At 42.4% G+C, this 14452-nt stretch overlaps 1 protein-coding gene across 1 annotated transcript in view; it reads right to left on the bottom strand.

Moving 5' to 3' along the window:
• LOC134620609 (uncharacterized) overlaps positions 1-14452 on the bottom strand; it is an 823316-nt gene that overhangs the window by 336913 nt on the left and 471951 nt on the right. The gene's annotated exons all lie outside the window — the stretch shown is intronic.

The raw sequence follows: 14452 nt of genomic DNA, 5'->3' as shown, positions 1-14452 counted from the left end.
CATTTTGTAATCATATACAACTATTTATCTAAAAATGCAGCCAATACACCTGCCGTTTTTTTCATTTTGTACAACCATTTAAATGAGAGAACAATCAGTTGTCACAATAAGATGCCACACAAATTATGTGTGCCAGTAAAAAAAAAGTTTGTCCACCAAAAGACAGAGGAGAGCAGCACAGGGATAAACCTGCAAGCTTGACAACAGGAGGTGTATCACTCTGCTGGTTTTCTACTTAGTGACAGTGTTTACGTTACAAATGTGCCTTTGTGACATTCATTAGTGCCCTGACGGATACACAAAACAAAACAACGACTACACAACACACTAAGTATACAATCCACACTAAACATCACAAATCTCCCACATCTAAAAACTCTCTCTCTCTCACTCGCTCGCTCTGTCTTGCTGCCGTTACCGTCACTCCCCAAATTCCTTCCTTCCTTCCTCTTCCTAAACAACCAAATCCCGTGTGTTGACTTTTTTTTAAATTGGTCGACATGGTACATTTTTCCACCGATAGGAAAGAGGTGGCTTTCTTTCCTTTCTTTCCTGTTTTCGCGCTGTCCTTAGAAAATGCTTAAAACACACACACACAGACACACACAGACACACACACACACACACACACACACACACACACACACACACACACACACAAAACAAAAAAAAACGTGACAACAGTATTTAGTAAAAAGCGTGGCTTATATATATTATCATAACTCTGGATTTACTGGTCTGTAATTAAAATGTAAAAACTTTGAAGTCCGAACTTTCAATGTGGGCTGAAATAGAGACTCAGCGTGGCTGCAGCTTGTTGCTATATCAGCTTAAATCCTTCATGTGATTTGGAGGTGCAGCGTGTCCGTGGACCACAGAGGGTTAATAACACTCACCTTCCTTCCATTTCCAGAGTGTAACATCCAACCACCTGTGTAAAAAGCGAAATTGCCATGGTGTTGTTCAAAATGTGCTCTGGCACAATCATAAGCACCGCTTGCTACTGAAAACAAGAAAAAAGCCGTCCTGCTATGGGCTGAACCATTTGTTAATGGTGCGGGGGGGGGGGGGGGGGGGGGCACCGCTATGCAATATATTCAGTTTTAGCATTTATACTCACTGCTGACAGTAACTACGCTGTCAGCAGTGAGTACGCAAACTGTTAATGCTATCTTATTTTAATGAACAACACTGTCATATGCAAAACTGGGGTGGCACTTGGGGTGGCAAGGGATCATTTTAGGGTGGCACCCCATGCCACCCTTCTAGATCCGCCCCTGTGCTCCAGGAAACAGCTTCAACAAACTCTGGCTTTCAAAATAAAACCTTAGTCTGAGGTTTTAAAAAAGCTCTTATTTTTGAGGGAGCTGACAGTTAATCTTCATGTAATCAGTGCATCAGTGGGCAATATTAGCAGTTATCAGCCCTGGATGAAGAAGGTTATTTAATGGCAAACGTTCACATTGAAGTCAAATTGTTGTGGTGTTGAACAGATTCATGGACTGATTGTCTCCAGAATGTTAGAAGAGCTTCAATGAATCATTAGAAACAACTTACAGCTGCACAGTTGTGTCAAACACATCTTTGTGTCATTTTTGTGTTTCTACATGTGACACACGTCTAAAACATGCACACAATTTGAACACAAACAGGGATCATTTGTTCCCACAGCCAGATGCTGAGAGCCATTTCCTTGTAGTCCTGTGTCTATATATATGCACCATTAGATGTTATTGGAATGATTGTCAGCTTTGATAGTTTCATGTATGTTTAGCTGGACGGCTGTTTGATCCTCCACATGTTTAAAGGTGTCCAGTCCTGAGACACTGGGGGTGGAAACAGCTGTGATGTCATTGGACTGTCACAAAGACAGAAGTGCATGAAGTGAGCAGCCAAGGAGCCGCTGATGTTTTGGATTCAACAGCATTTGAAAGGTTGACACAGACACATTTGCACATAGAAAGCTGAATTTGTCATATGCCACAGTGAACTCACTGTTCAGTGTTTTTCAGGAAGCTTCTTAACTGCCTCTGCTGCCAAACAAGCAGCTGATGTCCTTGAGAAGAAGCTGAAGAAGTCTTCAACAACAAATACAGGAAGTGGACTTTCAAATACTAGATTCACTTTAGACTCACACAAGAAATGACTCAACTAGCTGTGTTTGATTGACTCCTTTGACTCTATGAAAGCTCAGTGTGTGTCTGTACACAGACTGTTGTGTTGGACTATTATTCAGTTGTTTTCAAATGTCTGCATCTCAGTGTAGATGAGGCTGGGGGTCATGGGAGGCCACCATAGCAGTCTCTTCAACATCATGACATCATCATAAATGCTGCTGGACTGTCTGATGGGCTGACGGTGAAAAAGCCGTCGGGAAGGAAACAGAAGACATTTCAGAGGCTGCAGCAGATTTCTTTGATTTGGGGCCTTTTTCAGCTTTATTGGACAGAGCAGTGAAGATAAGTGACAGCAAAGCAGAGGGAGAGAGAAAGGGGGCGTGGTCAGAATCAAAGCCAGGCCAGCTGCTCTCCACCTCATGGCACATGGTCACCTGCTCATCCTAGTGAGCTCCACCAGCAGCCCTTTCACACAGTTTACACTGTCAAACACTGTGTGTGGACCTCAGCTAACAATAGGCTCCATTTAAGTCTGGACTACATGCTTTTATATTGAGGCAGATTTTTACCTGTTTTTATTCCATCAGCAGCTCAACATCATGAGCAGCTTTGACATAAAGACATCAAACTCAAGCTGACTTTAAACTGGATCTACTTTTAATACAGGGGCTCAAAAACAACTCACATCTTTATTATATATCAGGACAGAAAGTCATCTCAAATGGAAAACAGCTTTATTTGGAATAATCAGCACTATCAACTGGTTTGGGATCTCCACCAGTTTCATGTCTTTCCAGCTTCTCCAACAAAGTTCCTGTAAAATCAGCATCTTTATTGGTTTGATAGTGATTGATTATTCAGTCCCAATCTGCTGTCATCTAAAGAACAAAATGATGTTTCTATGAGTCAAAAAGCTCCAGATGTTGTTCACAAAGAAAACAAAGATTAGGAAGTTAAACACAAAGTGTTTGGAGCCAAAATGTTCCCAAGCTGCTCTTTTTGAAATGGCAGAGGTACAGTGGTGTCTAACAGCACACTGTGGAAGGCAAACATGTTCTTGTTGGATGAAACTTCATGAATCCTTTGTAGATTTGAGCTTTTGGAGCCTTTCTTTTCTCTTCAGGTGTACAGAGGCTGAGGAGGCAGGTGAAGCAGGTGGAGCTGTTGTAATGCTGGCAGAGGGTGTGTCTTAGTAACTCTGTGAGGTAGAACTGGATCCAACATTGTGGATGTGTTGATGTTGGAGCCATTAAGATTCTCTGCACACTGTAGGATTTCCCTTTGATTCACTGCGGGGGCATTTTGGAGTCTGTCAATGAAACTCTTCATATTTGTGTTTGACACCAGTTTATAGAAACAGACAAATGTGTCATGCTTTTGTTCGGCCTCCACAAATATACACATTTGTTCACTGGTTGGACTTTTTGGAAGGAGACACATTGAAAACCATGTTAATAAGATCTTGTTGTTTCCTGTGGATCCGACACAGAGAGTGGACTTCAGACAGAAAGCGTGGAAGAGATTTTAGAGGCCGTGTGTGGCAACAGGAAGTTTCTGTATGTTTGCTGATCTTCCATGTGGAAAACAACACGTGATGTTTGTGAAGTTCTACAATGATCATTGTTCTGACAGCATTTTGAGTGGGAACAGTTCAAACTGGGAGTAGTGGGAGTTATTTACTGATTGAAACAAGCTGAATGTTTCTGTGCACGATGAAGATCAGCAGCTCAGCTGATCAATGAATTGACATCTATCAGTCATTTCATGAGATGAAGTCATCAGCAGACATTTGTTCTAACTGTGTGATAAATGTCAGAACGTCAGGGCTCTGCTTTAGTCACTACTTGATGATCATTGGCTCATTGTTGAATCACGTGGCCCAGTCTGACCTCTGACCCTTTGCTGCAGGTCTTCTGTGTTATCTCCACTTTCATGTCTGATCTTCTGCTGTATCGTCCAAAATAAACATCTGAATCATTTCCAACACTTCAGCAGATCTTTAGTTTGGGCAGCACAGTACAAAATAACACATACAGTGGCTTGCAAAAGTATTCGGCCCCCTTGAACTTTCCCACATTACAGCCAGAAACATGAATCAATTTTATTGGAATTCCAGGTGAAAGACCAACACAAAGTGGTGTACACGTGAGAAGTGGAATGAAAATCATACATGATTCCAAACATTTTTTACAAATAAATAACTGAAAAGTGGGGTGTGCGTAATTATTCAGCCCCCTGAGTCAATACTTTGTAGAACCACCTTTTGCTGCAATCACAGCTGCCAGTCTTTTAGGGTCTGTCTCTACCAGCTTTGCACATCTAGAGACTGAAATCCTTGCCCATTCCTCTTTGCAAAACAGCTTTAGTGCTGACAGTCCCTGTAAAACATGTATTCTATTTATAGCTGAACATGATCCTGTAGCTGGGCCCTGCAGTCAGTGCAGGCAGATATCTTAGACCTGATCAGGGGAAACACTGGGGGCTCAGCCCTGATTCGTATTTTGTATACTGATTTGTATTTTGTATATTTTGTATACCATTCGTATGTTGTATACTCATCCTTTAATAAACACTCAGAGCTCCATGTTGATGAAGCAGTCATGTGTGAGCTTGTGTGCTGACATGTTGACAGAGTGACCTCAGAGCTTCTACTGAGCCATAATGGTTTTTGAATGGCACAACAAACTGTAACTACGAATGGGTACAACATGATTCATGAGTGTAAACTAAGATTTATGATGTGTATTCCATGATGGCATTGTAGTTTTGGGATATTAGACTTAATTCTTAAATTTACAGATTTTTCAATGGACTTTGGTGGCAGCAGATTTTATATTTGCAGTGACTGAAGAATAAAACCCCCCGTTGTACTGTAGAGCCGACAGACTGCTGCAGGACCCTGAATTCATCATTAGTGTACAGGTAAACTCTCAGGTCAGGAACATGAATCTGATCCTGGATCAGTGTGTTAAAACACACAGGGAGGATAAAACGCTGCTTTATTCTTAGTTTCGTGTATTTTCAGGGGTTATTGTTGCTGTTGTAGTGATTTGATCAACTGGTCTCTGAATGCAATTGACACCCCTTCTCAACGAGACGTTTGGGCTCGGGTGAGCCTGACTGCTGAAGATATCTACCTATTAGGAACCATGATAACAGGGTTCTTGCTGATCGGAGCTGGCTTGGCCCTGGCTTATCAAAGAATTAAGGAAGCGGAACCAGCTGTTCAAACCCCCACAAGGCTGCCCGCTGAGATTGAAACGATGGGACGAGGCGTGAGTTTCTCAAAATGGGCTCATTGAGTGCAGCACGGATAAGATCTTGGAGAACCACACGGCTGCCGTGAATACTCAGAATAAGATCTCTGAGCGCAAACTGATTACATCTTGGGAAGCGCACCGCAGTCGTGAGTTCTCACAATCGGCTCTTTGACCACAAGAATGCCAACACCACGGAACGTAAGGTTGGATAACATCATGGAGAAGCTCACGGCTCTCCAACGGGAGATTGAGAGACCAGTGTTGGACTGTTCGAACAGCTTTGAAATTCATATGAGTTGTTCGCACTAAAGTAAAAACCACCATCACTTCATGTGGAGACCCCTTTGGCACCAGCTGCGGTCTCAAGGCTGGAGCTGAACAACAACACCCTGATAACGACTGTGTTGAGACTGTTCTTCCCATTCTATGCAAGGCCACCTGGGTTGGCTGGAAGACTGTTTACTTAGCCTGGCAGGGCGAAGGACACTGTCTCAGCTGAACTCTGGACACGCACACACATACATACACACATACTGATATGCACACACTCATCTCCCCTCCATTTCCAAACACCTTCGATGTTTGTTTCCTGCGGGGGAACACGGCGGGTCTGAGCCCGCGCTGGAATGATAGCGCTGTGCAGGGCGGCTGCTTTGTTCGCTTCGTATTACTCCTCACCCGGGTCTTGTCATGTCTTTCACAATGTTGTGCTGTGGACATTTATGTGCTTTTGTGCAGAGGAGTTTTTTTTGTTTCCTGTTCTCCATTGTAATGTACACTTCAGTGTTTTGTTCTGTAATGCTACGGATCTCTGACTTGGATCCCTTGTATATGATGTCTGTGTTGTGTGTGTAAGGTCAGGGAGGGGGGGGGGAATGTTTGGATGAATGTGGAGCTGAAACAAAGTGTTGAAAGATGTTTGTGTCAAACGGGAAAATGAGCAGAAATGAATCAGCTCTAAATAAATAGCCGCCTGTCAGTATTATTATGGTCTGTGCTGTTTATTCACTCAAACTAATCTATTCTGTGTTTTTCTACGTTCAACAGAAAATCTTATGTGCTGCGTTCATTGACTCCATCCTCTCTGACTGTTACTGACACGACTGTGGAAAAGCGGAGGGGGGGGCGTAACAAAAGCAGAGTGAAATGGAGTGCTGTGATTAGTCAGAATATTTGTGGCTGTGGGAATGTGACCCTCTGTCCCACAAGCCCCTCCCTGGTTTTTCCCGTCCCGAAGTTTTTCTCTCCTGAACTTTGACGCTGATCGTCTCCGTGTGAAGCTCCGTGTTAAGGTAACGTTAGCAGTGTGTAATGTTTCCTGGCTAACATCAGCTGTGTGCAGCTTAGTTCAGCACAAATCTGCCGCTCCATAGTTCATGGAAACAGACTCACACCTTGACTAAAAGGCCAACCGCGGTCTGAGCCTTGAGTGAGGCCGCTCTCCGTGACGTGGAAACAGATGTTTCTGCCGAGAAAAGGAAACATGCTGTGAATATTTGCTCTGTCGCTTGTTTCTCTGCTCGCTCTGCTGTCACTTTGTTTTTAAGAGAAAACACGTTTACCGTTGGTCTTCTGTTTCAGGCTCTGAGTGTTTGTGTAGGAATCTGGACTCTCCTGAAAGAAACCCAATTAAAAATGTAAAGTTAAACTAAAGCTGTTTGTCATCGTGTGTCTGGAATGAAGTCAGAAACACGCATTCCTCCGCAGCGTCATTACGTCACTGAGTTATTCGGGAGAACAGCCAGAAACTCCCACACCTCTGTCACACTGACGTCAGCGCTGCACAGCTGCACAGCTGCACAGCCTCTCTCTGCTCTCAGTGCACACAGGTGACAGTCAGTCACCATGGTGACAGGTGACAGGTAGGTCTTCTCTCAGTGAGAAGCTCTCATTAGTCCCAATAAAAGATTTCAGCTCATTAACTGTGTGGTTTTTTCCTATATTTCTAACATGCCAATTTGCCTTGTTGTGATTTATTATTAGTCAGACCCAAATTTGTTTTAAATGACAAATTTATTTAAGATGGAGTGATTTATGGAAGACTCTGATAGTATGTGTTAACATCCGCTCATAGATCCTACCTGCTGGATCTTCTTTTCATTGATGTTGTTGTTATGACCGGTGAAGCCGAGCTGGTGAGTTTCTGTGTTAACTAAATGACATGTTGAAGCTATAAATATGACTGTTACCAAACTGTACTGTCATTAATAGGGTTGCTTTGTTAATGTTGTATGGTTGTTTATTTTGTGTCTTTCAGTTGATTACCTGGCTTCTGTAAAGGCACGGTTACTGTACTGGTGTTAGCTTTCACTTGTGCAATAAAGCTTGTAAAATGCAGCAATCAGATGTCCAAGCCTGAGTACGACACAGTTTCATCAGTTAAAACACACCCTTACGGTGGGAGTTTACTAAATTACAGGTAGTTAGCTTAGTAAAAACCGTACATTAACAGAGAAATGTGTCTCTAGAGTAATTCGACTGGGTACCATATGATTCACAGATTTACACACGTCTGCAGTGATTTGTGTGTTATATTTGAGGACTCACAAGCGTGTGCTTCAATTCACACATCCCAACCTGAATAGATCGTCATCATTTAAGGTCAGTTTATAAGTTCAGCTTCACCAATCAAAAACCTTCCTGTGTACAAATATCTAAAACATCTCGCTCCATCACACGAGCAGTTTTGAGACAAATTTCACACTGTCAGCTTCATGCAGCTTTCCACAAACTAAGACTAAGCTTTGTCTTACAGATAAACAGATTGTTCAACATTTTAATTGTTTCCTTAAGGTTTTTTTTCTGTGGCTTGAAAACAAATGAACTGTAACAGCGATGAAGAACTCATTGCTCTCATTGCATCAGCATCATCCTGTGACTCCAAGCTTTACTTTGCACTCTTTAATATTTTATATACATTTTCTGAGCAGCATTAACATGAGTTAGCTTAGCTAGCAGAGCAGCTAGCAGTTAGAGTATGAACTCTGTAAACAGTCAGCTCGGTCCTGGACGTTGTTACTGATATAAAGCTAATCTGTGTGGACCTAAACCTTATAAAAAAAAATATAAAAAACTGACTGCAGGTTTGGGGAAACCTGCAGTCAGCTGAGACTGAAGAAGTCACTTGGATGAGTGACAAAACGTTTCTCACACAAAACGCTACGTCCAGATGAACAGATTCAACTTTTGGAGATTTACTTTCCTGGATGTATGAGAATGCATCAAGACGACTACAGTAATGGAGGATTTGGAGGCTGAACTCGGCTCTGTGACACTTTTTGTAGTGAACTGATGAAAGCTGCGTCTCAGATGGATGTTAGTCCAACACATCAGACACGACCTCTGCAGCTCTCAGTTGATGTGCACATGAATGATTTGTGTTTCCTCTGCAGGTGAAGGTAGAAAGTGTATGTGAGCTGAATTGAGCAGCATGGATCAGTGTGAGGACAGAGAGGAGGGAGTCCTTCCCTCTAAAAGCACTCTGTGTGGGGAACATGAGAGCCAGACCAAAGCTCAGAGGTGAGATGACCATCTCTAACTGTCCATGACTCTTCTCCATGTCACAGCTCAGCACTCACAGAGTGACGCGTCTAAAGATGAGTTAATTAATTTTAAATCCCAGCCTGTGTCTGCTTCAGAGAGGTGAGCTGTTAGTAACATGGACTTTTTGATGTCAGTTTATCTCATTTAGATTAACTGTTTCATGTTTCCTGGTCTCTAAAGTGCATCTCAAAGGAAGTTAGTGAGTGAGGAATGTCTTTATTCTATAAAACATGTCCAAAATTTAAACTCCTGCTGCTCACAGTGGGACCATCAATAGTCCTGCACAGTGTAAATGACCTCTGGGTGGCGCTCTGTTCTTACACTGTAAAATAGTAGTTTGGAGTTTCCTTCTGCTCATTCTCAAAACATTTTTTTTTCTCTGACAGGATTAAAGGGAGACCTGCTGGACCTAAACCTGAACCCAGCTGTGTGTCCTTAAAGAGTGACCAGTCTAAAGATTGGCCCACTCATTTTAAAGTCCAGCCTGTGTCTGCTGCAGAGAGGTGAGCTGTTAGTAACATGAACTCTTTGAGTTGGTTGGTTGCTAATAGACACAGATTAGTTTCTGTTAGCTAATTAGTGACAGAAGCAATGACTTAGTGTAGAATAAAAACACTGAAGCTAAAACTCTGTCTCACTGTTGTGCTGCTCTTTGCTGCAGCAACAAGTTTATTTAAAAACTTTCACTCTGTCTCTGCAGCAGGAAGTGGTTCTGCTTTGTTTGCTGGCTGAGCTAAAACAGGAAAATCCACTTGTTAGCTGTAGTGTTTGTAACGAGGCTAAAGAGGAGAAACAGAGAGAGAGAGAGAGAGAGAGAGAACTTTATTAATCCCTTGAGTTCGTTCCTCCGGGAAATTCAGTTAAACAACAGCTGGAACTAATCATATACAACAAGACAGGGAGACAAGACTGTCAGAATAAAACAGAAAACAGACACAAAGAGACAGACTGACTAGATGCCGGAGACAGACAGGAGAGAGAGTGAGGGACACAGAGACAATAGTTACACACATATGAAGACAAGACTGACTAAACATGGGACATGTACACAGGCAGGGGCGGTCCTAGCCTGTTTGGTGCCCTGGGCCATATACATAAGCTTCATCAGAAATTTTGGTACTGGGCGTTTTTAGAAGCTGTAAGCCATAATCATCAAAATTATAACAAATAAAGGCTTGAAATATCTTAGTTTACATGTAATGAGTTGATATCATATATTAGTTTGAACTTTTAAGTTGAAATAGTGAATTAAATGAACTTTTGCACGATATTCTAATTTTTCCAGTTTCACTTGTGTGTGTGTGTGTGTGTGTGTGTATGTATGTGTGTACACACACACGCACACACACACACACACACACACACACACACACACACACACACACACAGATACATAGTATTCATTGGCTAACAAACAGCCATTATAATTCATCATACACTGAATATAGCAGACAAATCAACAATACAGCTCCTTTCCTTTCCAATTAATGGCTCATTAATATTGTGCTGACAACAGTCAGAAGACTCAATAAGCCACATCAGTGTCTACTGTCTGTCTACTGTTTACTATCACAGCCAAGTGGCTAACAAAGTTAAACAGAATTGTCCATCTTCCATTAGTGGTAATTTGCACTCCAGTATCAACACCCATCCCCCAACCTGAGAATCAGCACAACATAACCTAATACTGCTACAAAACAGCACAAGAGAAGGAGGATTTAGTGTTTGTGTTATTACGAGTGCTAAACAAGAAGAGTTCCCAGATGGTCCAGTGGACACATGTGTGACTCCTGTGATTAAAGCATCTTTCTTTCAGCTTAACGAGTGAACCGTCAGCTCGTTCAAACGTTAAAGTCCGTTTGACTCGACACCACCGAACAGAGGCAGCAATATAACATAGCTAACATTAACAGTGCAGTGAATCCTGCTTGTGCCGTGATATTCAGGACTGCAAACCGAGCAGCATCACTGACTTTCAGTAAGATTACGGTTAACTATTGAATGGAGTATATTTTAAAGTAAAGGCTTTAAAACTATGTTAGCAGCCCTCCAGTCCTCGAGTTGCCCACCCCTGGTATAGGTTTTTTTTTTTTTAATTCTGGGATTCCGCAAACGGAGGGCACCTTAACTCCGCGCAAATGGGCAATGAAAAACCGACTGGTGCCCGTGCAATCAGAAAAATGTGCTGGCATGATGTCGGGGCTGGTCAGGGGGTCTCTCTTGTCCCCAACTTTTTTTTGCCAATGCCAATATTGACTCCGCCCCCACCACGTTGCCGCCCTGAGCAGCGGCCAATGTCACCCGAATTAAAAACTGCAAACTGTACACAGGAGCGGCAAGGAAACAGAACCATGATCAACACTAAATCAAAGAATATTAATGAACCCAGAAAACACATAAACACTGGGTCAGAGACCAGGACCATAACAGTTACTTTCTGTTTAACACATTTTTGGGGCATTCTTACTTCACATCACTACAAGCCGTCAAACATCTCAGCCTCAGTAGAAACACATGAAAGGCTTCTGCTCCTTTATTTATCACCAGGAGATGGCACGTAAAAACAGACGACGTATGCCAAAGTTGCAGGTTAAAAGTGAAACAGTGATTTATTTTGCCAGGTAATTTCAAATGCAGCATTTCTATCAGCTAAAAAACATCAACTGACAAACTATCAGACAAAAAGAAAGAGAGTGAACCTCCCTCAGAGACGAAGAAAGATCAGGAAGGACAGGAATAAGAGAGCTTACATTTAAAGGTAAAGACTGCTTATTAGTGTTGGATAAACTGGAAATGTAAATCTCACATATGTTTTTTTTAAATCAGATGTTGGGTCTGTACATGTGACATTATGTTTTTTTCATATTGTGAAACGTGATGCAAAAAACTGAGGCAGACTAACTGTGTTTTGATTCAAGCTGAGTACAATCAGAATTAAAAAGTTTGTGTTCACATCTACTGATATTTATTTATTATATTAATGTAGCACAAAGTTCAGTGAGCTTTGAACAAAAACAGGTGGTAGAAGCAAGTTACTTTTACTTTCTTACTTTGAGTACAAACAGCACAAATCTGCCACTCCATAGTTCAATGTAACGGACTCACAGCTGGACCAAGAGGCTGACGGCGCCCTGAGTGAGGCTGCTGCACATGAAACAGATGTTTCTGCCACAAACAGAAATATGCTGTGAATATTTGGTTTGTAACGACATTTCTTTATTTCCTCGCTCTGCTGTCGTTTTGATTTTAAAAGAGAAAAAAAGTTTTCTGTTAGTCTCGGTGTTTGACGCTCCTTCCCGGATACTTGTTTAGTAGCCTTGGATCGAATGTTAAAGTTACACAGTCAACACGTTGCGTGAAATGAAATCTCTTGTGACATGAAATTCAGAATTTTACGGATTCGAACTGACCCTGTAACCCTTGAAACACAGAAACATATTTTTATGGAAAGTTTCTCCTCAGAAAGTGAGCTGTGAGAAAAATTGAGATGATGCAATGATGAGCTGGTCCTGATGTTCCTAAAGGAGAAAAGAAAGAAATGGAAATTCTAGTTCTCAGAGCAGCAGCAGGGAGAATATCAGGGTTAGATCCAGGAGTTAAAGCTTTGGCTTATATTTCAGGATGTCGGTTAGGAGTTTAGTTTAGTTTAGTTTGAACTCTTGTTATCAGAGTTGGGATCACATCTGAGGAGGCAGAGGAATCCTTTCAGACCGCTGAGTAAACCAGAGCAGCTCAAGCTGTGTGTCTGAGTAAAACAGCATTTTTTGCTATTTCCATTTCCTTGTATATTTAATACAGGTGTTTGATTTGAGTTATGAGTGCACTGGTTGTCAAATGATGTGATCTGATTGGTCAGATCGGAAAATCGATAATTAAAATGAACCTTTGAGAGCATTTTGTGTGATTTTTATGGAGAGAAATTTGCCTCAAAAGTGTGATGACTGTGTGTGTTGTTACAAACCAAGATTTAAACATGTGTGCAGTTGTAACAGTGTTTATGTGGTATTATTCCACTTGCCACAAATGTCAGTGCGATGGGGAAACAGCGCCGGCCTGTTACAGCAGGGGGATGCAGAAATCGGTTACACAGTGATTTGTGTGTAACTTTGGAGACAAGACTCCGTTTCAGTCGCTGATAATTTTCTCTTTCAAAAACATTCCTGTGTCCACAAATATCTAAAACTATGCAACAAGAAAATGATCTGAGTAAGCACTGCATGGAAAGAATGATCAGGTCTCCAAAGTGTTTCTACACTGAGAAGTTTCACTGTGGATCCACTTCATGTGAACATCAGGTGAACTCCTCTGCTGTGGATTACAGTTTCACACAGTCACAGAAACTGTCACGGTCTGCCAGGCAGACCGTGGGGATGAGGGGAAAGGAGGACCCAAAACGCAGACTCTGCGATGCAAACAGTGCTCTTTATTTACAGTGAAAAACTGTAAACACAATAACTCCCCGTTGCTCCCTTGAACCCCGTGTGCGTGCTTCCCTCCGACGTCTGTGCTCGTGCTCCCCGCGGTTGTGTTTCCGCACCCCCGTGCGTGCTGCCTCTCTGGACCACTCTTCCTCCTGCAGGAAAACCATAGAAGCAGCCGTCAACACTAACCCTCAGCGGGCATACACAAACAGCACTGACATATGCTGACACACACTAACTTGATATGCTAACTCAATGATCCCGCGCCGGTGGGAGCTCCAACACTCTCCTAAGTAGCTCCCCTGACGAGCACTGATCACCAACAGGTGTGTGGCAGGAACTTCAGGTGTGGCCAGTCCTCCTGCAGGGCCACACCCATCAGGCCTGCATGTGGCTGTCCTCTATCCTCCAGCCACACCCGCAGACCACACACATACACACCCACACCCTGCCTATACATATGAGTGGAACACAGACTAACACAGCATTATGCAGAAACACACACATAACCAAACAATAACAATAACAATGACAACAGTCAAAACTGCTCACGGACCCCCGAGTCCTCCAGAGCCGGGCCCGTGACAGAAACGAAGTTCTCCAATTCAGCAAAGAAGAGTTTTGTGCTGCATGTGAATGAGTTTCTCTGACAGCTGATTGGTGCTGATTACAGGAGACAAAAATGTGGATTAAACCATGTGATTCATGCGTCTTGAGAAACAAAGTCAGAGCCTGCAGGAGCTTTAAGTTCATCCTTGTTTCCTCAGACTGTTTGAATTCAGTGTGTCAGAGAAACAGAAACATGAAGGCGTGTTCATGACAACGTTTTATTCCTGATGTCAGAGAAACTTTACATAATTCAGCAGAGCTGATGTGAAGTTCACTAGGACAGTCACAGATATCATGTGTGAACATCATGTGATCCTAAAGTGTCTGAGTGGCCATAAAAGAGCTTTAATTCAAACTGAGTTTGCAGTGAGCTGACTGTATCACACTCAGAGCTGTTCCTAATGTTCTGTCCATTTCTGCTTTTTGTGCTTTGTTATTGGAAAGTCTTAAATTTCAGAGTCAGCAGGTGAGATCAGGTTTTGGTGATCCCTGATGTGGATCA

This window comes from Pelmatolapia mariae, linkage group LG3_W (genome assembly GCF_036321145.2).
Source record: "Pelmatolapia mariae isolate MD_Pm_ZW linkage group LG3_W, Pm_UMD_F_2, whole genome shotgun sequence".
In the NCBI taxonomy this organism is placed as follows: Eukaryota; Metazoa; Chordata; class Actinopteri; order Cichliformes; family Cichlidae; genus Pelmatolapia; species Pelmatolapia mariae.
Note: the sequence above shows the minus strand (reverse complement) of the source record. Positions and strands in the feature narration are given on the sequence as shown.